Raw genomic sequence first — 25054 nt, forward strand, 5'->3', positions numbered from 1 at the left:
GTCTGACCCAACTGAAATGGAATCCAGGGAAGGTCGAATCCTATTAAGTCACCAGACCATAAAGCAGAAAGGTATAAAGTTGACAAATTGCTTCTCCCAGTGGCGGCAGCTGTGAAGCACGCAGCAAGGCTGGGCTCTGACCCAGGAAAGGCCAACAGAGAGTCCCTCCTTCTTCCCTGAGCCTGGCCTCAACGTCCAACATCCCTTCCCAGTGGAGGTGGCATTAAGTGTCTAATGAGTAAGTGCTTAGCACGGTTCCCTGTATTTTATTTCTCAATTCAAACAGAACCTGGGCATACTAGGTCAGGCCTGCCTACAGGATAAGAAGTTCACAGTGACTCTTTCAAAAAGGATTTCCGCTGGTGCTGCTCCGAGTTACCACTGTACACGTCCCACCAGCCTGCCTTTTCCCTCCCAACCAGTCCCGGGAGGAGCTGAAGCTGTCAATCACGGGTTCCTGAGGAGTTCTCCAGGCTCCACTGAGCATGCACTCAACTCCCCTTCTACGCTCTGTCAGCCACCAAGGGGACTGTGTCCAGGAGGGAAGAGGTTGAGGAGGGAGGCAAATGCCACATAATTTTATCTACATTATCCCCCGGAATTCTCCCTACAACCATGTCATGTCAGTATTAGATGAGATCCGCCTTGTAAAAATGAACAAAGAGAGGACAGTCACTCATCCAAGGTCAAATAGGTAGTATCAGCACAAAGTCAAGCTGCATACAAGGTTGAATCCTTCCGGTTAAACTTAACTTTGAGTCTGTCACACAGCACACCTCCCTGGCTGTCTCCAAAGCCCCTCCTCCAGCACACAATTGCCTCCCTGAACTATAAAAGGTATCACCCTCCCTCTAAGAAGGGTGCCTAGCCATTCCATCCTAGGACCTTTCAGTGGACTTTACAACTTCCTAGGAACAACCTGCTAAGAGTTCTGTCAACAACATTAGGCTGCTGGTCTCTGGTCTCAGTATTTCTCTGGGGCCCCTGCCCATTTATTTGACCCAGATAGTTCCTGCTCTTGGCATCATTGCTACCCTGATGCCCCCCAGCTCCTCACGTCAGCTCTTAGATATGGCTCCCAGTTCTCAACTTAGATGCCTTGGTCTAACAAGCTATTAGGAACAGCTTCGTCCTCTGAACGTCAAATGTTCTCACTCAGAATTTTGAAATAGGACTCAGTTTTCCCATTTTCAGAAGTTTTCCTTCTCCTTAAGCACAGTAGTGAACCTCTACAAGCCTCACTTTCTCATCTGTCCAAGGGATATTAACTGTTCCTCTTTCCTTAGGAGATAAAATGTCAGCCCTATTTCATGCGTATGAAGTGTTAGGATAGTAACTAGCACAGAATGAAAGCTCAGGACACACTCTCCCCATGCTCCTTCTCATCAGCCACTAACGGTTCAGTTCAGTCGCTCAGTCACGTCCGACTCTTTGCAACCCCATGGACTGCAGCACGCCAGGCCTCCCTGTCCATCACCAACTCCTGGAGTTTACCCAAATTCATGTCCATTGAGTCAGTGATGCCATCCAACCATCTCATCCTCTGTCGTCCCTTTCTCCTGCTCTCAATCTTTCCCAGCATCAGGGTTTTTTCCAATGAATCAGTTCTTTTACATCAGGTGGCCAAAGTATTGGAGTTTCAGCTTTAGCATCAGTCCTTCCAACAAATATTCAGGGTTGATTTCCTGGAGGATTGACTGGTTTGATCTCCTTGCAGTCCAAGGGACTCTCAAGAGTCTTCTCCAACACCACAGTTCAAAAGCATCAATTCTTCAGCGCTCAGCTTTCTTTATGGTCCAACTCTCACATCCATACATGACCACTGGAAAAACCATAGCTTTGCCTGGTCCCAAGTCATTCATAGTGATAGGATCTGTATGGCTTATCACTCACAGTGACAGTATCTGCAAGCCCCACCTCTGGCTACACTGGAAAGTCAAGGGCTTGGTTGAGGAAGTGGGGGCTTACACAGAACAGAGTAGCCCTGGATTCCTCATACATTTCTGAGAAGCTACTATTTCCTTCTCACCTGGATCAAAGCAATAACCCAGCCTCTGCTGGGTGACTTGTTGCTGCCCTCCCAAACCACCTGCCTTCTGACTCCAACCCATTCTCACTGAAGGAGACATCTGAGCCCAACTCCCTTCCCCTGGTGTTCAAATCTTTCCAGGAAATCCGTATCTCTGATGCAAAGGCTCCTAAGGAAACCCACCCCTCTGGCTCTCCAGATACTAGAATCCATTGATTTGGGAGAACATTGTTTTCCCCTCAAATGAAATAGAGACAGAATGAGAGTCACTTCTCTACTGACCGGGTCTTCCTGCCTTCCTGCCTCCTCCACTGCAATTTAGTTATTACCATTGGCCACTGCATCCATTCTCACATCCATACTCATTAGCTGGTTATCTGAATAGATTGTTTAACTCTACCCAGGAGATTCCAAATCCTGAGTTCTTTGGGGAGTGTATCTTAATTTTTAAAGCATAAATTTAATAATAAAGAATAGTCTTACAAGTATTACAAATAAATCCGGTGCAGATCCCAGAACTGTAAAGGAAGTATTTGCAGAGTGCCGTAGAAGCACAGGGGAGGGTGAGTGCCCTTTTTTCTGAAAGAAGACTAACCTGATGCCGTTCTACTCAGAAAATGCCTCCCTCCTTCAAGTCGTGGCTCGAAAGTCAGCTCCTTCGGGAAGCAGTTAACAATGAACAACTGAAAGTTTCAGAAAAAATACAGCAAATTCCAAGGACTGAAAACAGAGTCACCGGGTTCCATCTACATTTCCCTCCTGTCAGGTTGAGAAAACAGTTAGATCTGGGAAGTAACTCAATTTGGAATCTGGTTAGCCACACAAATGCAGGTGTCTCCCAGAAGTTCTCTCAAATATGAGGAAGAAGAGGAATCTAGGGAACTCTTTATTCTTTTGGTTGGAGCGTCTCCACATTTTGGAAGATCTTATCCCAATCAATGATCTTGGGAATTTCCAAGCAGACCACACTGTGATAAGCCCCTGTTTCCACTCTAGGTCTTTTCATTTTGTATGGGGAGAGTAGGGGGTGTTTTGTTTTGTTTTTTTTCCTGGGGAAAGCTCAAAAAAGGCTTGTCATTTGTAATCTGTGAAGTCAATTATCACATTCAACTAATGACTAGATAGAAGGATAATTAGCAACCATTTCACCCAAGGGGCTGCTTTTCCTCAGAGAGCAACAAGGGGCTTCTTAATTTTCCTAAATGTTTTGCTGTTAGTGCTTCATTTCATGCCAGAAGGCATCAAGAACAGTCCCATCCTTCCCCTTCTCACCTACACCATTCCCATTGCTGCACAGCCTTGGGAATTCAGTGACTGAGATGATCTTTGCTTCATCAAATCTTTAGCTTTCCTAATTGGGTTGAGGAAGACGTGATTATTTTCATTCCTTTTTTTCTCTCCACTGAATGTAAAAGGAAAGAGTCAGGCCTCGTGTCAGAGTTACAGCTTTTCAGACGATGGATCTAAAGAATATTACCTCTTAGAAGCAAGTCCGGCTCTGTAGTACAAGCTCCGATTATAAATTAATGATGACTCCTTCCCCTGGTAAGACAGTGGCTCTACGATCTGCATAGCCAATCAAAATCTGAATCTTGAGAATCAACTGTCGCTCAACACCCCAGTACACCAAGGCACAAGTTCATCATCTCCTTCCCTGTATCTTCTTCCCCGTGTGTTCCCATCTTGGTGAAGATGCCCCCCAGGGCTTGCACTTCAGAAACCTGTGCACCAACTTGCAATTCTCTTCCCCTCATCTCCAAGTCTTACTGAGTCTGTCTCCTTGAAATCAACAATACTGACCATCTTTTCTCCACTGCTGTGACACGGTCCAGCTCTTTACTGCTCCATGCATGAATTTCTTGAATATCTACTGCATGTTCCCCACCACAAGCTTGACCTGCCTCAAAAACTTTCCTGATGGGCCTAGTAATCTTTCTCCAATGCAAATCTTATTAAGTCATGCCATTCTTTACATTTCTTCTCATTTCCCTTCAGGAGAGATTTCAAGTTTCTGATACTCCCTGAAGAGCCTCCACAATCTGTATGTGGTCCTCATTTTGGCCCCTGATCTAAATGCACTCTGATCTGTGGACATATTTACATCCCTTCATCGTGAACTTTTTTTTTTTATTACTGTGATTTAACGTCCCTGTGGCAAATGGCATAAAGAAGATTGGGTTTTCTCTCTCAGTATGAGAATCATTGTCTTTTAACAAGCAACATTAACTCATTCATAGTATTGGATATAAGTGTCCAAGTCTATAATTAGTAATTACAATACTATGAAGGAGTTAATTCATTCTCTATTTGCCATTCTTTCCAGTTATTTTCTAATTCTTTGTTTCTTCTCTGACTTCTCTTGAACCAGTTGAGGTTCTTTTGATCTGTTTCCCCTAACCAGAATAGTTAGTGGCCTGGGGACTGTACTCCAGATCTATTTCTATAATTGGTACTTTATACTTCTGATAAACATACTTGAACATGGATTATTCAGAACAATTTTAGAGATAATCAGCATCTACGTTCTCTATGTTACAAGAATTTCAGCAGGCTTTAAATTCCATCTGCCTCCTTTATGCAACCCAAGCACACTGCATTTGAAATCAGCTGAAGTATTCCAGTTAGGAAATTAATTTTTTAAACCCCCAAATAAGGTTTTTCCTGATGTATTTGTTCAACTGTTGTTTCTTTTATCCTACTTCTTCTCTTCTGGATTTTTTCTTCGTTGCTAGTTAATTCTTTTCAAGGGATCTTGCATGTGGCAAATTTTCCAAACCTCTGCATATCAGAAAATCTCTGGATTTTACCCTTAAGCTTGAATTAAACTTGACTGGATCTAGCAATCCAGATTCAAAGTTAATTGTCTCCACGACATTTGGGAATATTGATCCATTACCTGCTGCATCCATTGTTGCTGCTGAGAAGTCTGATGTCAACCCGATTCACATCCTTCTGCAGGTAATCGGCCCACCCAGCCCACCGTACTTCACTCCAGAAGTTTTTGGAATTTCCATTAATGAATTAAAATTTCACCATACATTGTCTCTTGTATGGATTTAATTTTTCATTTATTTATTCAGCTCGACATCTAAGATTTGTCTTTCTAGGAACTTATTAGATTCTTAAATCCTATGAAATCGCCTTCTATTATGTGTTTGACATATTGCTGGGTACATTCTGCTATTCAACTCATGCACTGCTGTTCCTTCTTTCAACAATCTACTTTTTAATATCTTGCATCTCTAGTTATTCTGTCTGCGATTATTAAGAGCTGCCAAATCGAGTTGGAAAAAGTGTTCTTATTAAGTGGAAAAATCATGCTAAAATGAGTTGTTATCTGGATTGAATAGGTTTGAAACAAATGTGCCCAATTTAATAAATCTAGTTTTTACTCTAGAAATTTATGACAGACCTGAGAAATTCAGGACTTCAAATCTTCAGATGGAGCATGAGAAGGCAAGGAAAGCATCATTGTTTAGTTGCTAAGTCGTGTCTGAGTCTTTACAATCTCATGGACTGCAGCATGCCAGGCTTCCCTGTCCTTCATCATCTCCTGGAGTTTGCTCAAACTCATGTCCATTGAGTCAGTGATGCCATCCAACCATCTCATCCTCTGTCGTCCCCTTCTCCTCCTGCCCTCAATCTTTCCCAGCATCAGGATCTTTTCCCATGAGTTGGCTCCTCACATCAGGTGGCCAAAGGAAAGCATACCCCTGAACAAATACCTGGCCACATTTTTCTGTGGTGGTCTTCCAAACACCAATCACACTCTTTGAATCAAAGCACCCCTGTTGGTAGTGAAGCTGAGCAGGAGACGCTGTGGGGCTCCTGGGCGCCAAAGCCTTTCCGTGTCTCCGGTTTCTCATTTGTAGAGAGCCAGCTCCAGCCTCCACGATCTTCCTTGTGTTCCAAAGGGCAGTTCAAACAGTTGCTAACCAAGGAAAGGAGGGGATGCAGAGTCAAGGGAGGAGAAGCCACGAATCAACAGTGCAGCCTTGGGACAGGGTCCTGGTTCTGCCTTCAGAGATATGTTTGAGCTCTTCTGCAGAACTTAAAACCCCAATAAATGGAAGACATTAACCACTTGATGAAGCATTCTTCATTCCAGAGACAAGGTCACAGTTTGATAACCTTGAGAACCTCAGAAGCTCATCAAGAGTCCACCTTAGGCCAGATGAAAGGAATGCAGGCCCTGCACACACCCTCATCCTTATTAGCAACCCTGCCCTTGAACCATCGGTATAAAACCCCTCACCAAATCCCTACCCCGTGTTGGGACACAGTTTGGAGCAGCATGAGCCCACTGTGTCCCCCTTTGCCCAGCAGAGCAGTAAAGCTATCATTTTCTATTTCACGCAAAACTCTGTCTCTGAGATTCAATCTGGTACTGGTGCAGAGAGGCTGAGTTTAGGCATTAGTAGGTGTACAAACCCCCGAGAGAAGGAAATAACTCTGACATACCCTAATAGAACAAAACAGACCGTGCTCCCACAGCAACTCTAATGTATTCTCACAACACCCTCGCAAGCTGGCTCGTGCTTCCCAGGGCCGCGGGATGCACAAGGGCAGGAAGAGCACGAGGCCGTCTGCACTTCACTCTCGGTGTTCTGTGACCTTGGGGTATTTACATTCTCAACTAAACTGTTTTATTGGCTGAAGATTTGCACTTAATATCTAGTTTCATACTGAAATCATGTAGCTGGTGAATGATTTTGAGCTCCTTGAAAAAGCCATGAGCTCCGAATAGCAAGAGCAGTGTATTAGAAGATTTTGTTATGAGCTCCCTAGGCACCCTACAGAGGGTCAAAACTATCTTCCCAAGGAGCAGGGAGTCTCACATGGGGACAGATTCCCCAGGTCTTGTCATTTGGTTTCAGGGTTTTAATTTATTCCAGACTTACACAGCCGAAAGACAACAGTCAGCTATAAGATCTCATCACCCCCTCCCCTCCCCAGTCTGTCTGAAACTCAGGACTCCCAGGGAAAGGTGGAGATATTTTGTCAGATCATCAGCACCCTATTTTCAGAGGTCCTCTGGAAGGCAGAAGTACAAATGTTTGCCTGAGTCTGTGATGAAGTCCCTCAGCTATCAAAGACATGCATCTGGAAATTTTATTCCATATTTAAAGAAAAAATCCACCTGCTATAATCATGGCCTTTAGAACCCTTTCTGGTCAAGGCATTACTCTTCCCCTAATGAAACAGGAAAAGGTGCACACAAAGCCCAGTGCTAGTTTTCTAACATGAAAAAAAGGGAAAGGAACCACTTAATTTAGGAAATCTAGCATTTACCAGCTGGCTTCACCCTCAACACACAAACACACACAGTAGATACAGAGATAGTTTTAAACACAGATATGGATGTTCGTTTTCCCTCAATACAATCCTCTGAGGCAGATGGATTATCTCCATATAGGATGTGCAAACTGAGGTGCAGAGCAATCAAATCCCCTCAGGTAAGTGATACTGTATTCTCAGCTGTTACTTTTCTCATTTGCTGTGCAGGAACTAAATCTGTTTCATCCATCCCAGGATCCTTTTGCCTAGCAGAGATTTGGGAACATAATTTGTACCCCTGACACATCCACACCAGCTCACTTACTCAGTGAACTTTCACTGACCACCTACTATGTGCCAGCCCTCTGTGTGGCAGGGGATACAGGACTGAATGAAACAGAAATAAGTTCTGACCATCTAACTGGATAAGTAGCAAAAATTCATCATTACGTAATTGAGCTCTAAAACAAAAAATAAGCCAAAGGTTTCCACAAAGGAGATGACGTTCAGAAGTGGGAGAGGAGAGGGTGGGTGATATCCCAACCTTACGTTAGACATCAGGGTTGGGGAAATCCTGCCTCTCCAGAGGTCATCGTGACCTCTGTCATACCCACACATCTCATACCTCATGCTCAAGATTCCTTGCCTTTGAACACACACACATCAGATACTGTATTTCCTGGAACTGAGCAAATTAAAGCATGGAATTCCCAGTTAGACTTATAGTAAAAAGTCATTGCTTGTCCAAAAATCTATCTCAAATACTGGCTTGGCCAAAAAGCTTGTTCGGGTCTTTCCATAAGATCCGAACCAACTTTTGGGCCAACCCAGTATAACTTGGGACATACTTAGAATAAAATATTTGTTTGTCTGAAATTAAAACTTAACTAGATGTCCTGTATTTTACCTCTCAGACAAACATACAAGAGAATCATTCAGTCATTTTACAATAGAATAATATTGTAAATATTATTGTAGAATATTGTAGAATACAATAGAATAATAAAAATTAAAATAGAGCTTGGCGACCTGAATTTGATTGGGAGTTAATTACATATTTTAATTATTGAGAAGAGTTTACTTTCAAAGAAGAAAACAGTGTCTGCATAACCTCTTTATCTGTCATGGTTAATGCAGCCAATAAAGACAACAAGACACCAACCCAGGTACACAACACACACTCCGCTATCATGTCTGGGTATTTAATTATTTTCATTATGGCTGGTGGTATGCTCATCAGTCCATTATGTTAAAATCTAACCTTGGCTTTCCTGGTGGCTCAGATGGAAAAGAATCTGCCTCCAATGCAGGAGACCCTGGTTTGATCCCTGGGTCAGGAAGATCCCCTGGAGAAGGGAATGGAAACCCACTCCAGTATTCTTGCCTGGAGAATTCTCTGGACAGAGGAGCCTGGCGGGCTACAGTCCATGGGGTCACAAAGAGTGAGACACAACTGAGTGACTAACACTTTCTAACAGTAACGAACCTTATTATTTTCCAGGCCCTGTACTGGGGTTGTTCGCATACATGATCTCTCTCCATCCTTCCAGCACCCTTATGAGAAAACTATCAGCCTGAGATTATAGGTGAGGAAACTGCGATGGAGTGGTGTAGTACCTTGCCCGGGGTGAGAGAATCTGTGTTCTAGCCTAATTTACCCCGATCTCAAGCCCTGTGGCTTCTCCATCATACTAAGTGCGAGCCCAGGGTGTTCGGGTTTTAATGTAAAGCCTCACCATAAAGGAAGGAAAATGAATTCAAAACAGCTAATTCTAATTAAGCAGCACTAAATATATCTCATGTATTTTTGCAGTAAGATTGTCTTCACTGTGTGTGCTTACTTGTGACAGGTCACCCACCTATCTTCTTTGCAGACGCAAATAACTCCAAGCATTTGGAAGGAGATGTGGAAAGCTGCAGAAAGAACAAAGGCGCTTTGGTACAGAAACACCACATTTGCTAGAATAAACATGAGCCTAGAACAGTCAACACTGGATCCCAGGCCTTAGACTCTGCTCCACTGGCCCAAGACAAAGAGGGGGAGGATGGGGGGAGTGGACCCGGTGCCGCTGCCCCTGGCTGTAGTGAGCAGGGACCGCTCCGAGTAGAAAGGGGCTCAAGTCCTCTGTGACACTCCTTATGCTCCCTGCCCTCCAGCGGAATGCTGGTCCGTCAGCTAACCTGAAGGGATCTTAACGGGGGTCCCTTCATAAAGCCTGAGAAGTCCCGGGTAGTTCATTCAGTATCTGCAAGTCCCCAGGCAGGGAGAGGGACAGAGTCACAGCAGCCTGCAAAGCTCTTCTGGGAAAGTGTGTGTAACAAAAATAACAACAAAACCAACATCCCCAGTGCACAATTTCCAGAGTTCCCTGGAGCCTGACTATAACATTCATAATTAGACTCATTTTGCAGCTGAGGTGCCAGAGGACCCGAGAGGCTGGTTAAGTAAGCTATTCTCCCAAAGTTTCAGAGCTCATCATTGCTGGAGAGTTGGGAACGGAAGGCAGGCCCAGAGTACCGGCTGAAGGTGCTGATCTCATGCAATCCACATGACTGTCCATGGTCTCTACCCTCTTTCATTACTAGAGATGAACCTCTCTAAGGCCAGTTTCCCACTTGAACCGAAGTCTGTGCTCCTTTTCCCACCTACACACATCACTCCAATAGTAGGTCCTCCAGCCACGTCTTTGTTCCTGGGGATCATCCTCTTCAGCATATGAACACAGGCTGCCATGTATATACACACATGTGTTCACGCTCATATATGCCCGGATACACCACATGGACAGAAAGGTCTTCTCTCCCCATCTCATTCCAGTGCTGCCTCAATTCTCTATTCCTTTAGCATAGAAAAGATGGGATTGCTAAGTAAATATAGGATTGGATAAACAGATGTGAGAAGGCAAATCTATTAAAATGTTAAGGACAGAATCTAGGTGTGTGTGTGGGGGGGGGGGGGCATATGGGTATTTACTGTACTCTTCTTCCAACCTTTCTGAATATTTGAAAATTTTCAAAGTAAAATTTGGGGGAGGGGGAAATTGTCTCTATTTCTTTTCCTTTCCTCCTATTATCTTCTGAAACTACCCAAGAAGGCTTTCACCACCACTGTTCACCAGTTCCTATCCAAGGCACCCATGACCTTCATGTTGCTAAATGCATTGGCCAGTCCGCAGCCCTCTTGCTTGATCTGCTGGCAGTGTTCGACTCTCTCCTCCTCCCAATATTTTCTGCCCCACCCTCTGCTCGGTTTTTAGGACGTAACTCCATTTTCATGACACATCATTGGTTTCTCCTTCTCAGTCTCTCTCTGTTTGAATCTCACCTTCCCAACAGCTACAGAGTAGTTAGCCTTGAACATTTTTTCTATTCATATTCCTATGCTGAGTTCTTCCAGGCATGTGGCTTCAAATGATATTATTATAGATGATTTCCAAATATATATCTTTAGCCTATACCTTGCTCCTGAACTCTGGACTCCTATGTTCAACTGCCTATTCTGTATCTTCTATTCTATGTCTGTATCATCCCAATCTTAAAACATCCATCAAAAGTCAAACTCCTGGTTATACACCAGCATCCCCAGTCTCACACAGACCTGCTTATCACCTGATGAATAAGCCCAGTCTAGAGGATTAGAGGCCATGAAGCATTCTGTCAACTGCAAGTCATCTGAGTGAGGCCATCCCAGATCAACCAGTCACCAGCCAAGAAACCAGCCAATGGCAGATATATGTGTGGTCTTGGGAGATATCAGCTGATGCAGTCAGGACAGTCCACAGAATTATAAGACCAATAAAAGGCTGTTTTTTTAAGCCATTAAGACTAGGGGTGGTTTGTTCTTGATGAAAAATTCCAGAATAACTAAATCATTCTAGAAAGTATGTGTAATATTAAGCAGAAAGAATCACTCTGGAAGAAAGCTAATTACTTAATTCTTTAAACGCATGAATTGGGAGCTGGTCATATCATCAGCCCTTGTTTCATTAACTATGGCCCAACTGTCTCACCTGGGAAAGTTTTCACGGTATGAAAGCTTCTCTCAACTATCTTCGGGAATCTTTATTTTGAGAGGGGAGGGGCAGGGCACACAGGATGTGCCATCCCAGCTCCCTGACCAGGGACTGAAGCCATTCCCCTGCAGTAGAAGTGTGGAGTCTTGACCACCGGACCCCCAGGTAAGTCTCTTTCTGGTACTCTTGGGTGGAGCCTTGTGAAAGACGTCCTCTAGGCTGTGAAGAGACCCGGTTTGACACACTTCCTTCTCAGGGCACTACAGACAAAGCGTGGAGACAGGTCTATACAAAGCTGTCCTCTGTTTCTTTTTATTTTAACGCCATGTGATTGTCCCTGGATTTTAAATCTGATAAGTGTGGTTTACATAGTGAACACACCTCCAATTTGTATTGACTGTGAAAGTGCTGCACTCAATGTGCCAGCAAATTTGGAAAACTCAGTAGTGGCTGCTGCTGCTGCTGCTAAGTCACTTCAGTCGTGTCCGACTCTGTGGGACGCCATAGACGGCAGCCCACCAGGCTCCCCCGTCCCTGGGATTCTCCAGGCAAGAACACTGGAGTGGGTTGCCATTTCCTTCTCCAATGCGTGAAAGTGCTACAGGACTGAAAAAGGTCAGTTTTCATTCCAGTCCCAAAGAAAGGCAATGCCAAAGAATGCTCAAACTACTGCACAATTGCACTCATCTCATATGCTAGTAAAGTAATGCTCAAAATTCTCCAAGCTAGGGTTCAACAATATGTGAACCATGAACTTCCAGATATTCAAGCTGGTTTCAGAAAAGGCAGAGGAACCAGAGATCAAATTGCCAACATGCACTAGATCATCGAACAAGCAAGAGAGTTCCAGAAAAACATCTATTTCTGCTTCATTGACTATGCCAAAGCCTTTGACTGTATGGATCACAATAAACTGTGGAAAATTCTTCAAGACATGGGAATACCAGACCACCTGACCTGCCTCCTGAGAAATCTGTATGCAGATCAGGAAACAACTGTTAAAACTGGACATGGAACAACAGACTGGTTCCAAATAGGAAAAGGAGTACGTCAAGGCTGTATATTGTCACCCTGCTTATATAACTTATATGAAGAGTACATCATGAGAAATGCTGGGCTGGATGAACCACAGCTGGAATCAAGATTGCCAGGAGAAATATCAATAACCTCAGATATGCAGATGACATCACCCTTACGGCAGAAAGTGAAGAGCTAGAAAGCCTCTTGATGAAAGTGAAAGAGGAGAGTGAAAACCTTGGCTTAAAAACATTCAGAAAACGAAGATCATGGCATCTGGTCCCATCACTTCATGGGAAATAGATGGGGAAACAGTGGAAACAGTGTCAGACTTTATTTTGGGGGGCTCCAAAATCACTGCAGATGGTGACTGCAGCCATGAAATTAAAAGACATTTACTCCTTGGAAGGAAAGTTATGACCAACCTAGATAGCATATTAAAAAGCAGAGACATTACTTTGCCAACAAAGGTCTGTCTAGTCAAAGCTATGGTTTTTCCAGTAATCATGTATGGATGTGAGAGTTGGACTGTGAAGAAAGCTGAGCACTGAAGAATTGATGCTTTTGAACTGTGGTGTTGGAGAAGACTCTTGAGAGGCCCTTGGACTGCGAGGAGATCCAACTGGTCCATCCTAAAGGAGATCAGACCTGAGTGTTCATTGGAAGGACTGATGTTGAATCTGAAACTCCAATACTTTAGCCACCTGATGCAAAGAGCTGACTCATTTCAAAAGACCCTGATGCTGGGAAAGATTGAAGGCAAGAGGAGAAGGGGATGACAGAGGATGAGATGGTTGTGTGGCATCACCAACTCAATGGACATGAGTTTGGATAAACTCTGGGAGTTTGTGATGGACAGGGAGCCTGGCATGCTGCAGTCCATAGGGTTGCAAAGAGTCGGACACAACTGATCGACTGAACTGAACTGAACCTTCAAGGCCAAATCAAAATATGCTGAATTATTAAAAAATAAATTTTTTACTCTCGATTGAAATGCAAATCTGTTTTTAACATGCATTCTATTTTTAAAATCTTCCATAAATTTCATTAGGAAGCTATTGAGATGTACCAATTTTTCATTTGATCTATTAGAGGTGTCCAAGGACTTTGCAACTACATAGGCCCTGAATCTGACCCAGAGCAGTTACATCTGACTTAACAAAATATAGTAATATTTGTAATGAGTTAGCAGCCTGATCGGATGGCTAGAGCAAAATAAAGATTCTGAAGGGCCTACTAAACCCTAAAGATAACTATATACATCCACATCTTTTCTTCTTCTCTTTTGTTTGGCTCCCTTTTACAACATTCGATCACATGTTGGATCAAGGCCCACAGACCCCCTGCCTGAAAACCCCTCCCACCTAGCATCATTTACACTATTCTCATCTATGCCCTCACAGCTCACTTTATGGTATCTGGTTAGCTCGTAATGTATGGCATCGCCATTATGAATATCAGCCTTCTGCCCTGCTAGACTGATATTCCTTGAGGTCAAGCACTAAGTCTTATTTATATCTGTGTGTCTCATACCCTGCATAGTATCTGACATAATGCTGGTGCTCCAAATAGGGCTGTTGATCCAATGAAATAAACAGCCTCAGGTCTCCTTATCAGGAATAAATCTCCCCTAAGAAGCTTCAGGACTGATGAGAACTATACAAGTGTTTGTTACTATCATCATCATCACCATCACTCACTTCATTTCAGTAGCTGTAGCTTCCTGGATTTCATTTGTTTCCTCCGTCTTTATTATCTAGGAAGCAGTGGGAGGCTGGGCAGAAATCCAGGCCTCCTGGCTCAGAGTCAGTTAATCCTTCTTCACAACTTTATTACTATTAGCCTGATGGAAACCCAGAGAGCTCATCAAAGCAAAAGTGGCAGAGAGAAGCGTACAATAGCAGAGTCACTGCCCCCGAGAATGCGTGCAACGAATGTTACCATTCGGAAAACAGTAAGTGCCCTATCACTGAGCTCCTTGCTGTTTCACCTCTTTTAAAAACAACAACAACAACACAAAACACAGACTTTGGCTTTTCAAGCAGTTTTAGGTTCATGGCAAAATTGAGAAGCAAGGGAAGGTCACAGACCCCCGGCCCCATATACACCTAGCCTCCCTCGTTAACAACATGCCCACCAGAGTGGTACATTTGTTACAACTGATGAACCTACATTAACCCATTACCCAAGTCCAAAGCTCACACCAGGGTTTATTCTTGGTGCTGTACACTCCATGAGTTTAAACACATGTTGAATGGCATGCATTCATCATTATAGAACTGTACAGGGTAGTTTCATGGCTCAAAAATTGCTCTGCAGTTCACCTATTCATCTCCCTCCCCAACCACTGACAACCACTAATCTTCCTCCTGTCCCCATAGTGTTGCCTCTTCTGGAATGCCATGCAGTTGAAATCATACAGTATGGAGCCTTTTCAGATTCGCTTCTTTCATTTAATAACATGCATTTAAGTTTCCTATTCCTATTCATGCCTTAATAGCTCATTTCTTTTTTGTTGCTGTTGTTTGGTTGCTAAGCCATGTCTGACTCTTTGTGACTCTATGGACTGTAGCCCACCATGCTTCTCTGTTCATGGGATTTCCCAGGCAGGAATACTGGAGTGGGTTTCCATTTCCTTCTCCAGGGGATCTTCCCAACCCAGGAATCAAAGCCACGTCTCCTGCGTTGGCAGGCAAATTTTTCACCACTGAGCCACCAGGGAAGCCCTCCTTTCTTTTTAGGATTGGATAATATTTCATCATCTGGATCTACCACAGATTTATCCATACCAACTGAAGGACATCTTGGTTGCTTCCAAGTTTGGACAATTATGAATAAACATCCATGTGCAGGTCTCTGTGTAGATATAAGCATTTTACTCCTTTAGGTAAATATCAAGGAGTATGATCACTGATCATATAAGAGTAGGTGCAGTTTTATAAGAAACTGCCAAAGTGTCTTCTAAAGTGGCTGTACTTGTATGCACGTTTCATCTATTTTGAATTGTTACAACAGCCCTGTGAGATGAGGAATAGTTTTAGAGATGAGAAAACTGAGCTGCAATGAATTTTCTAGGCCAGGCAGTGAAGACATGACTCACCACTCAACACCCTTCAAGCCAACCTGCCATCCCAGATATTCTAGAGATGTTCCTCTGTAGCTTCAAACAGTTGCCCACAGCCCTACCTCCAGGTAAAATAGAAAATCTATGACTGTTTTAAACACGGTCAGCATTACTGGAGGCTGGATAAAAGGAGAATGATGTTAGGAAACACATGCAAACAGACAAGTATGGTTCTGGAGCACCAAACAACACTTCAAGACAGAAGGGGCACTGAAGCAAGCCTGTCTTGTGAATATGAATGTGCTCTCATCAAAGTGTCTGAACCCCAGGAGGTTAAAATCTGTGTGTGACTCTCCCAGCCCAAGGGTTTCATTAGCCTTCTGAGAGCTTGGAGAACTCTGGAGGAGGGTACCTCACGGATGTTGCTCTGGGGCATTCAAACAGCACACGGAACATACTTAGACTAAAATACATCCTTTATCTGATATTCAAATTTAACTGGGTGTTCTGTTTGGATTTGCAGGTTGTTGTTTTCTGTTTTGTTTACTAAATCTGGCAATCTTGCAGAAGTCTCTCTTCGACAGTGAGGAAGACTGGTCCTCCTGTGTCATTGGCCAGAACTGTGACCCATGTCCATATCCACCCTTAGCAAGGGGGCAGAACTCCCATGCATGTCTTGAATTACTGTAGATAAACCCCACAAGCCTCCCAAAGCACAGGGTCATGGGTATAAAGTAGGGCTCATGAGCCATAGGGACAAGAGAGGGGATCTGGAAAGGCAACCAGCAATGCCAGCCCCACGACCTCATGGCTACCATCATCCCATGGATCCATGGCTAACATCCACTTTCCAGTCCCAGCCAAGCATACAAGCTCTTGGGACTTAGCCAGAAACAGCTATGGAGGGACTTGGATACATGAAGTGAGGCAGACTTGTCTGCTTTCTTCTTGCCTTATGCTTGGCATTATCCTTCAGTAGTACCACTTTGCTTCCCTCACTTCCTTCAAGACAGTGCCTCAGAGGTGGTGCTGGAGAAGAAGAGCTGGCCTGCCTGAGAGGACAGGCTTCCTTGTTGAGTGATGGCCCCAGCTCTGGATCATGTGTGCCTTTGGACATGAAGCTTACCCTTCCCAGGTCTCTATCTACTCCCATGTGGAAGGGGAGGGTTTACTATAGAGGAGGAAAGCCCCTTCTCCCTATACCTTTTAGCCTAGCTGCCTCTGGCTCCTCCTACCCTACAGCAGCTTTGGTATCTCTTAATAGTCAACTCTTCTGTGCATTATTTTTTCTTCTTCTCCAGAGTTATAAGAAGTGCCAGATATATCTTGGGCACTATTAGGCAGGTGCTGCTGATAAAAAATAAAATGTGTTCCCCAAAGTTAACCTTGAGCTCACAGTCCAAGAGGAGAAACAGACATGTACACAGGGGCTTCCCTGGTGGTCCAGTGGCTAAGACTCTGCATTCTCGATGCAAGAGGACCTGGGTTCGATCTTTGGTCAGGGAACTAGATACCACACAGTGCAATTGAAGATCCTGCATGCCACAAGTAAGACCCAGCACAGCCAAATAAATGAATTAATAAAAAAAAAAAAGACACGCATGCAGCTAACTGCCAATCAGGGTGGGAGTGCCACTGTAGAGTTACTGATGTAAAGAAAGTGCTGTGCTGTGCTTAGTCACTCAGTTGTGTCTGACTCTTTGTGACCTCATGGACTGTAGCCTACCAGGCTCCTCTGTCCATGAGGATTCCCCAGGTAATAATACTGGAATGGGTTGCCATAGCATCCTTCAGGGGATCTATCTTCCCAACCCACGGATTGAACTATGTCTCCCGCATTGCAGGCAGATTCTTTTACCACTGAGCCACCAGGGATGCCCAAGAATACTGGAGTGGGTAGCCTATCTCTTCTCCAGGGGATCTTTTCCACCCAGGTATCAAACCAGGATATCCTGCATTACAGGTGGATTCTTTACCAGCTGAGCTACAGGGAAGCCCAAAGAGAGTACTGGAGGATGCAGAGGAGGGAGGGAGCAAACACCCTGGTGTCAGGAAATCTGGCAAGAGTGTAGAGATGAAGTGGGTCTTGAAAGATGAGCAGGGCTCTGTCATTCAGGTGAGGCGTCTGCTGTGTTCAGGGAGCAGTTAGCGCTTCATTTGGACGAAAGAGGTTTCCACGATGATGACTGATGATGAAAAGAGGTGCAGGGACTGCTTCCATAGCAATGGGGATAAAAGGGCAGAATGAATCCATCAAGTGAGGGGAGCATCCAGAAGACAATTATTCCTAATGCATCAATTCTCCAAATGCCTTTCCTGGCAACATTAATTCACTTAGGTGATATTGAAGCCTCTTAAAAAAAAATAGGGCTGCCATCCATGCACTTCCTAGTGATGTGATGCAGGCTCCTAAGGCGGTGCTTACATGCACTGAGAACGCGGCATCCTTCGAGGCACTGGTCTCGTTTGCATCGTGGGTCACAGCAGAGCAGAGGGGCCCGCAGGCGGCAGTCCCCCTGCCTTTCCACGCACGGTGCTTTACAGCGTCCTCAGCAGAACCGAGGCCCCTACAAGGATGAGTGGGGGTTTTTCAGGTGGAAAATCGGTGTCTGCTCCTTTTAGAGGGAAGCTGACTCTCATTTTTTAAGGGTGGCATGCTATTACAGAGATGCACTGGAAGGTTAAAAATCGAGCACACTCTTGAACATTCTAAGTGGCATACAAGCAACAAAGGAGCTCTCATTAGAGGTAATGGCTCTTCTACCTTGAAACGCAGGAGAAGGACGCGTGCTGGGAGAAAATATAACAACACGTGTTGAGTAAATAAACACACCCGCCAAGACATCAGAACAGACTGGGTGTCATTCAGTTTCAAAATGGCGCAGCCCTGTGCATCTCTGGACAAAGGGAGCCAAGTCAAAATGTTGAGCCGCATGTAGACGGAGCTGGGGTCTGTGAGATGTCGCCTTCCAGAACTGGCCCTGGCACTGTGCAGGAGCACTGGGAGGGCAGTCGGATTTCTAGCAAGTACCATTTCGTTATCTTTCTCACCATCCTATCGCCACAGGCAGTATCTGGGAATGACACTCACCTAGTCGGAGTGAGCTGAGAGCCTTCCTCGCAAAAGCCAGCCCAAATGAGTGGATGTTATAATCTCCACTTCGAGATAAGGATGCTGAGAGATATGGCTAAACATCACACCCAGGGTTACATGGTGAGTGAGTGACAGTGCCCCAGTAAATCCAGGTTTCCCTGAAACCAAAAGGAATATCCTTCTGCTGAAGTCCAGAGAAAGTCAATGATTGGCTCAGGCTTGCTAGCCCCTGAAGGGGGCTGGAATTTGAACCAAGGACCTCATTTTTCTGACTAAATTCAGATGGTGCCCTTTCAGTATGCTGAAAATAGCTTCCTCTCTCCAACCTCTTGACCAACTTTCAACTTTGTCAACTTTCCTTCGACAACTACAGCCTCTGGTATTTCTGCTCTCTGTCTGAAAGGGAGCAACTTGATAATCTTTAAAATCCTTCTTTAGAGGAAAAAAAAATGCCCATCTTCTGCTACAATCCTCAAGGCTCTGTTGGCCTCTGAGCTGGTTGCCTTGGCCTCCACTGTACCTTGGGCTTTGATAACAAATTCTGTCTGAGGACAGGGTGAGAAACACTAATTCAGCCACTTACAGGGGCTGCAGAAGGCAAGCTTGTAAGGTTCCCAGACACCCAGCAGATACTGGTCACGTTTTCAATGGACAAAAACAACAGTCAAGAGTCATTTTAACCATGTGGCCCTCATATGAGGCTCATGAGAGGGAGAGGGAGGAGGATGGGGAGAGAGAAGGGGAGAGAGGAGAAGAGATTATATCAGGGGCAGGGAAACACCAGTTTAGACTCTTTCCAAATAAATTTAACTTTTGGGCAGAATCTTGGTATCCAAGTAGGCATATAGAATCTCCATTTTTCTCATTTAAAAGCTTCCTATTGCATCCAGCATTTCTACAAGTATTTCTTTGTAGAAAAGTTAGCACTGTGAATACAACTCAGAGGCACGATGAAATAGAAACTGGGACATGGCGCATTCTCCTCACACAGCAATATATCAAAGGTGTGGTTCTGATCCAAGGAGGGGAAGGAGTCCCAAGGTGAAGTGTGGTTTGAGTTTTTCCTGCCCACCTGCATGCCACAAGCTGAGAAAATATAAAAACACAGGATGGTCTTCAGCATTCTCCATGCCCAAGGAAGATCTGGCCAAAATTACCAGTCATCCCCGTGGGGGGTGGGACATCAGCCCAGTGACCTAAAGCTCCGGCCCCACTGCCCATTTCCCTTGGGGGTAACTCACTTTGCTACCCACTGACATCATTTAACAGGCTCTGGAGCATGGCGTGCTGCTTCCCACCTAGGGCCTGAGTCTGGACTTCCACCTTTTCCTGTTTCCCTTAGCATAACTAAGAAGATTTTAGGGACTTCCTGGGTAGCTCAGATGGTAAAGAAACTGTGTGCAATGCTAGAGACCTGACTTTGATCCCTGGGTTGGGAAGATCCCCTGGAGAAGGGAATGGAGACCCACTCTAGTATTCTTGCCTGGAGAATCCCATGGACAAAGAAGCCTGGTGGGCTACGGTCCATGTGGTTGCAAAGAGTTGGACACAACTTAGTGATCAACAATTTCAAGAAGATTTTACTGAAGTCTAAGCATTGAAAAATAAACTCAATGAACATAAAGGCCATAAAGATGGGTGCAGTTGGAGAGGGCAGGGGAAATCTACTTTTCAATCTCCGTTTCTCTCCAGCAAAGCTCTAAGCTATGAGACTCATATTCAGACACAAAAGAAGACCTCAAACCAACTTTCAATTTGAAGCTCATCAGTTAACACCTGGGTGCATGCCATATACATCACATGGAATATTATTCAACCTTTAAAAAGAAGGGAATGTTGATGCATACTACAATATGCATGAACCCTGAAGGCATTATGCTAAGTAAAAGAAGTCATTCATAAAAAGATAGTGCTGCAGAATTCCACTTATAAGAACTCCCTGGAGTACTCAAATTCATAGACACAGAAAATGCAATGGTGGCTAGCAGGAACTAGGGAAGGGAAGAGAATGAGTAGTCATTGAACAGGTAGAAAATTCAGGTTTTGCAAGATGGAAAGAATTCTGCAGAAGAATGGTAGTGAAGATTGCACAGCAATGTGAATGTGCTGAATACCACTGAATTGTAGCCGCAAAAATGGTTAAGAAAATAAATTTTGTGTTTTAAGTACTTCACCATAGTTAATTTTTTTAATCTAGTGTTACAGCTAATAGCATACTCAATGGTAAAATGCTGAAAGGTTTTCTTTGAAGGTCAGGAACAAGACAAGGATGCCCATTATTGCCACTTTTATTTAGCATAATATTGGAAGTCCCAGTCAGAGAAACTGGGCAAGGAAAAAAAAAAAAAAGGAACCCAAATTGGAAAAAAATTAAAACTTACTACTTGCAGATGATATATTATACATAGAAAACAGTAAAAATTGCCACCAAAAAATGTTAGAATAAATGAATTCAGTAAGTTTGTAGGATATAAAATAAACATATAAAAATCTGTGGCATTTTTATTCACTAACAATAAACTATTAGAAAAAGAAATCAAGAAAACAATCCCATTTACATCAAAAAGAATACCTAAGAATCAATTTAACCAAGAGGTGAAAGATCAGTACACTGAAAACTATATAATCCTGATGAAAGAAATTGAAGAAGACACAAATAAATGGAAAGATATTCAATGTCCACAGATTGGAAAAATTAATGCTGTTGAAATGTCCATATCACCCAAAGCAATCTACAGACTTCCATTAAAATTCCAATGGCATTTTTCATAGAAATAACCTTAAAATTTAATGGTATCACAAAAGACCCCAAGTAAGTCAAAGCAATCCTGAGACAGAACTACAAAGTGGGAGGCATACACTCTCTCTTACTTCAAATTATATTACAAATCTATAAAAATCAGAATAGTATGTTACTGGCATAAAAAAAAAAGTGGATACATAGATCAATGGAACAGAACAGACAGCCCAGAAACAAACCCATGCATATAGAGTCAATTAATTTATAACAAAGATACAGGCTAAAAAGAAGGCAAATACAATTACATTGCAATGAGTTTCTAATTTAACTCTGCTTCCTATCTAAATGGAATTAAAAGGCTATTGTTTTGCCTACATTCACAACAACTCATTTAATTGCCATACCAATCTAACCTTCTGAAACACACACCCTGGCAGTCCCTAATCCTGGCTCATCCAAAGCATCACTCCGGCTCCCCTGCAACCACACATCAATGTGAAATCCTGAGTAGAGCTGAGGAGAGAGATTTTGGCATCATCAATGTGTAGGTAGATGGTGGATGAAGTCCATAGTCTTCCAGAGGTTACTCCAGCAGAAGACAGTGAGACCAGAGGAAGGAAGAAGCCACGGAGATCAACAACACCCACGGGAATGGGCAGAGAAGTAGAAGGACCACGAGAGATGGGTCACCAGATTCAAAGGAGGAGGAGGCTGGGAGCAGAAACTCATGGTCAACAGCATCTAACATAGGATCAGTAGTGGTGAGTCACTAGGATGTGACATTTAGGAGGCGGCTCAGACTGTAAAGCGTCTGTGTGCAATGCGGGAGACCTGGGTTTGATTCCTGGGTTGGGAAGATCCCCTGGAGAAGGAAATGGCAACCCACTCCAGCACTCTTGCCTGGAAAATCCCATGGACAGAGGAGCCTGATAGGCTACAGTCCATGGGGTCACAAAGAGTCGGACACGACTGAGCGACTTCACTTTTCTGGTATTTTTAGAAAACCATCTCCATAGAGTTGGGTGGTGAAAGTGATGGTGACACAAGAATAAAACCGAACGATGGGGCAAATAAGTGCAGGCAGTTCTTTTAAGGTAATTGACTGGGAAGCAAATGAGGCAAGGAGAGGAGTCTGAAAGAAAGGCAGGGGGATGCAAGGCTGGGAGGCTGTGAAGGCGCCATCTGTTGCTGAACACAGGTTGGAGCTAAGTGCCTTTGTAGATTGTGGTCTGCATGACTGGGAGAGAGGGAGATTGAGGTTCAAGCTGCAAGAAGCAGAGGAGGGAAGATTCTAGGGCTGTGATAGATGGGAGCCAGAACCAGGCATGAAGGCAAACCCACATGGGAGGAAAAACCCTTTGTAAAAGGAAATGCAGACCAGGGCCCATGCCACCTCTTCCACAGAGTACCCCCGCCCCATGCAGACCCAGCTCACTGAATGCCAGTCCCATTCCTCACCAGGCCTGGTGCAGAGCTATTATTTCTAGTGAACAAGGATAAAAGGCTATGCCTTGCATGGCTCAAAAGTGGATTCTTGTGTGGGGGCTTGAGAGACGTGCCCGTTCCCACTGTGTGTGGCCAGCGGGGGCTCTGCCCAGGGATGGCTGGCACTCTCTCGCTCTCTCTGATTCTGTCTTGGCCTCTCTCCTTCCCACTTCACCCCCATCCTCAGGTGTCTTGTGTGTTTCTCTTCCCAAGGACAGAGACCCTGGGAGTTCTGCAATGTGCAGGGGCAATCCGGAGCCCTTCGTGAGAACTCAGGCAGAGCCTTTCTTCCTCCCTGTGGAAACGTGAGTAGTGCTCAGCCAGGCAGTGGGAAGGGCTGGCTCATCTTCCTCCTTCTCCACCCCACCCCTGCCCACTGATTGGCATTTTTCTGGAAGCACTGATGGTGCCTCAGTCCATGCTGTGCCCAGCTGTGAAGTGGGGACCCCTCCCATGAAGAAGCCTGCAGCCACCAGCTCTGTAGGAGATGGGAGAAATGGTGCTCCTGGAAGAGAGATGTGGCAGCGGTGGGGTGGGAGTGGGGGGTCACAGGGATCTAATCTGAAGGCTGCTGCTGCCCCCACTCCCCTCCCCACCAAGACTGATGGACCCAACTGAGTAGCCCAGCCCAGCCAGTGGAAGAAGGGCAGCCTCCTCTGTGGGCTTCACTCCCTGCAGGCGACTCTTGGCCCCAGGCCTCTTCCTGAGAACTCAGCCTCTGCCTCATTCCAATGGCAGCCTCACCCCGTGTCCCAGCTTGAGTCTTAGGGTAACCACCTCCCTAGGGATCAAGCTCCCTCACCTTCGCTGTCCCCCCGTGTTGACGCGTGCACTGCTCCCAGGCACCACCCTCTTTCGTGAGCCCCAACTCAGCTCCAAATCACAAAAGGCAGTGGCCTCCTGTGTTTGCCCTGCCCCGCAACTGCCAGGACACCCAGAGAGAACCTCTGGACGCTAACTGCTCACTCGAGTCCGCCACCCCGGCCTCACTGGCCAGATGTTCTCATTCAGCATTGGCCTCAGTTTCCCCCTCTGTCAAATGGGCACCCTGACAACACCACTTTACAGGGGGTGGGAGGCTTTCATGAGATGGAGATAGAGCGTGCCTCTGATGCTCTGCTGCTGATCATTATGGCCCACGTCTCACTCTGGTCTTTGAAAGGACCACTGAGAGCCTGTATTCCTAACCCGCAGCCCCTGCCTTAACTCTGGTGCACACAGCATATTCTCCAAGAGGGTGCCCAGCTGAAAACAGGCAGACGAGCACAGATTTCAGTCCAGACAGACCCAAAGTTGAATCTAGAATCCAGTCCAATCTGTGTGATGGGACTGAAGTCTTTAGCCCCTGAGAGCTTCAGCTTGTTCATCCATGGAGCCTCCCTATTGGATCATGTGAGATAATGAAGTGAGGTGATACTGGAACACACCTGGTATCTGTGGGTGCCGACGTGTGCACCGCTGGCGTCCTCTCTTCAGAAGAAGCAGACAGGCCACCCAAGCTTTGATCAGACCTCCTTGGGATTCCCCTGAAAAGCACTGGAGCCTTTCCCTGGAGGGAACTCACCTCCTCCGCAGGCCCAGTGACGCGTTTGATGTAATCAACAACTGCCTGAGTCTGTTCTCTGAATCCCGACACGCAGACTTGCATCCAACCAGCCTGTGTATGTTCCTCCAGATTAAACGAGAGCCTGGGGAGAGAAGGACCTGTCAGGGTGTGGGGTCCAGAATAGGCCTCCTGTTCTCCCACGATGGTTATTTACAACAGTGTGCTCCTCCCCATGTCGCGAGTCAGCTGCTCACAGCATCTTACTTTAGAAGGACTGGAAGGTGCAAGAACAAGGGTCTCCACCAGCCCATATGCATGGAGCCAGCGGAGGAGGAGGTTTGGGAAGGCACGGAGGAGCGAGGGCTCCGGGATCACACTGCCAGGGTGATCCCCAGTTTACTAAGGTTGGGACTCTGGGCAAGTAACTACCCTTTTGAGCCTCTATTTTGAAATCTGTCAAGTGGGCATTAATATCGCCAGAGGGTGCAGTGTGGTAAAGTGCATGGTGGGTGCCGACGGTCAGTAAGTGCTGGCATCATGATTAGTTGGAGCTGAATGATCAGAACCTGGGTTTTGGGGGTTCTGTTAATGGAAAAGAAGGGAAAGCAGTGGCGGTGTAAAGCACCTACTATGTGCTACTGATAACATAGGCTTTTGTATTTAATCCTTAAAGCAAGCCAAGGAAATGGGTGCGTTATTCCCATTCTGAGGAGGAAGAAAGCCTTAGAGGTTAAGTGACAGATTGAAATCAGTATTGATAGCAAGAGGTGTTCAGCCTCTTGTGCCTGC

The 25054-nt window shown here is 45.0% G+C and overlaps 1 long non-coding RNA gene across 1 annotated transcript in view; it reads right to left on the minus strand.

Annotated features, from left to right (window-relative positions):
* Positions 1–15206: 15206 nt before the first annotated feature.
* Positions 15207–25054, minus strand: part of LOC139177080 (uncharacterized) — a 240738-nt gene continuing 230890 nt past the window's right edge. Inside the window, exon 4 of the long non-coding RNA XR_011561495.1 lies at positions 15207–24407. This is a non-coding gene — a long non-coding RNA (uncharacterized lncRNA). The remainder of the gene's footprint in view (positions 24408–25054) is intronic.

The sequence above is a fragment of the Bos indicus genome, chromosome 18 (genome assembly GCF_029378745.1).
Source record: "Bos indicus isolate NIAB-ARS_2022 breed Sahiwal x Tharparkar chromosome 18, NIAB-ARS_B.indTharparkar_mat_pri_1.0, whole genome shotgun sequence".
In the NCBI taxonomy this organism is placed as follows: Eukaryota; Metazoa; Chordata; class Mammalia; order Artiodactyla; family Bovidae; genus Bos; species Bos indicus.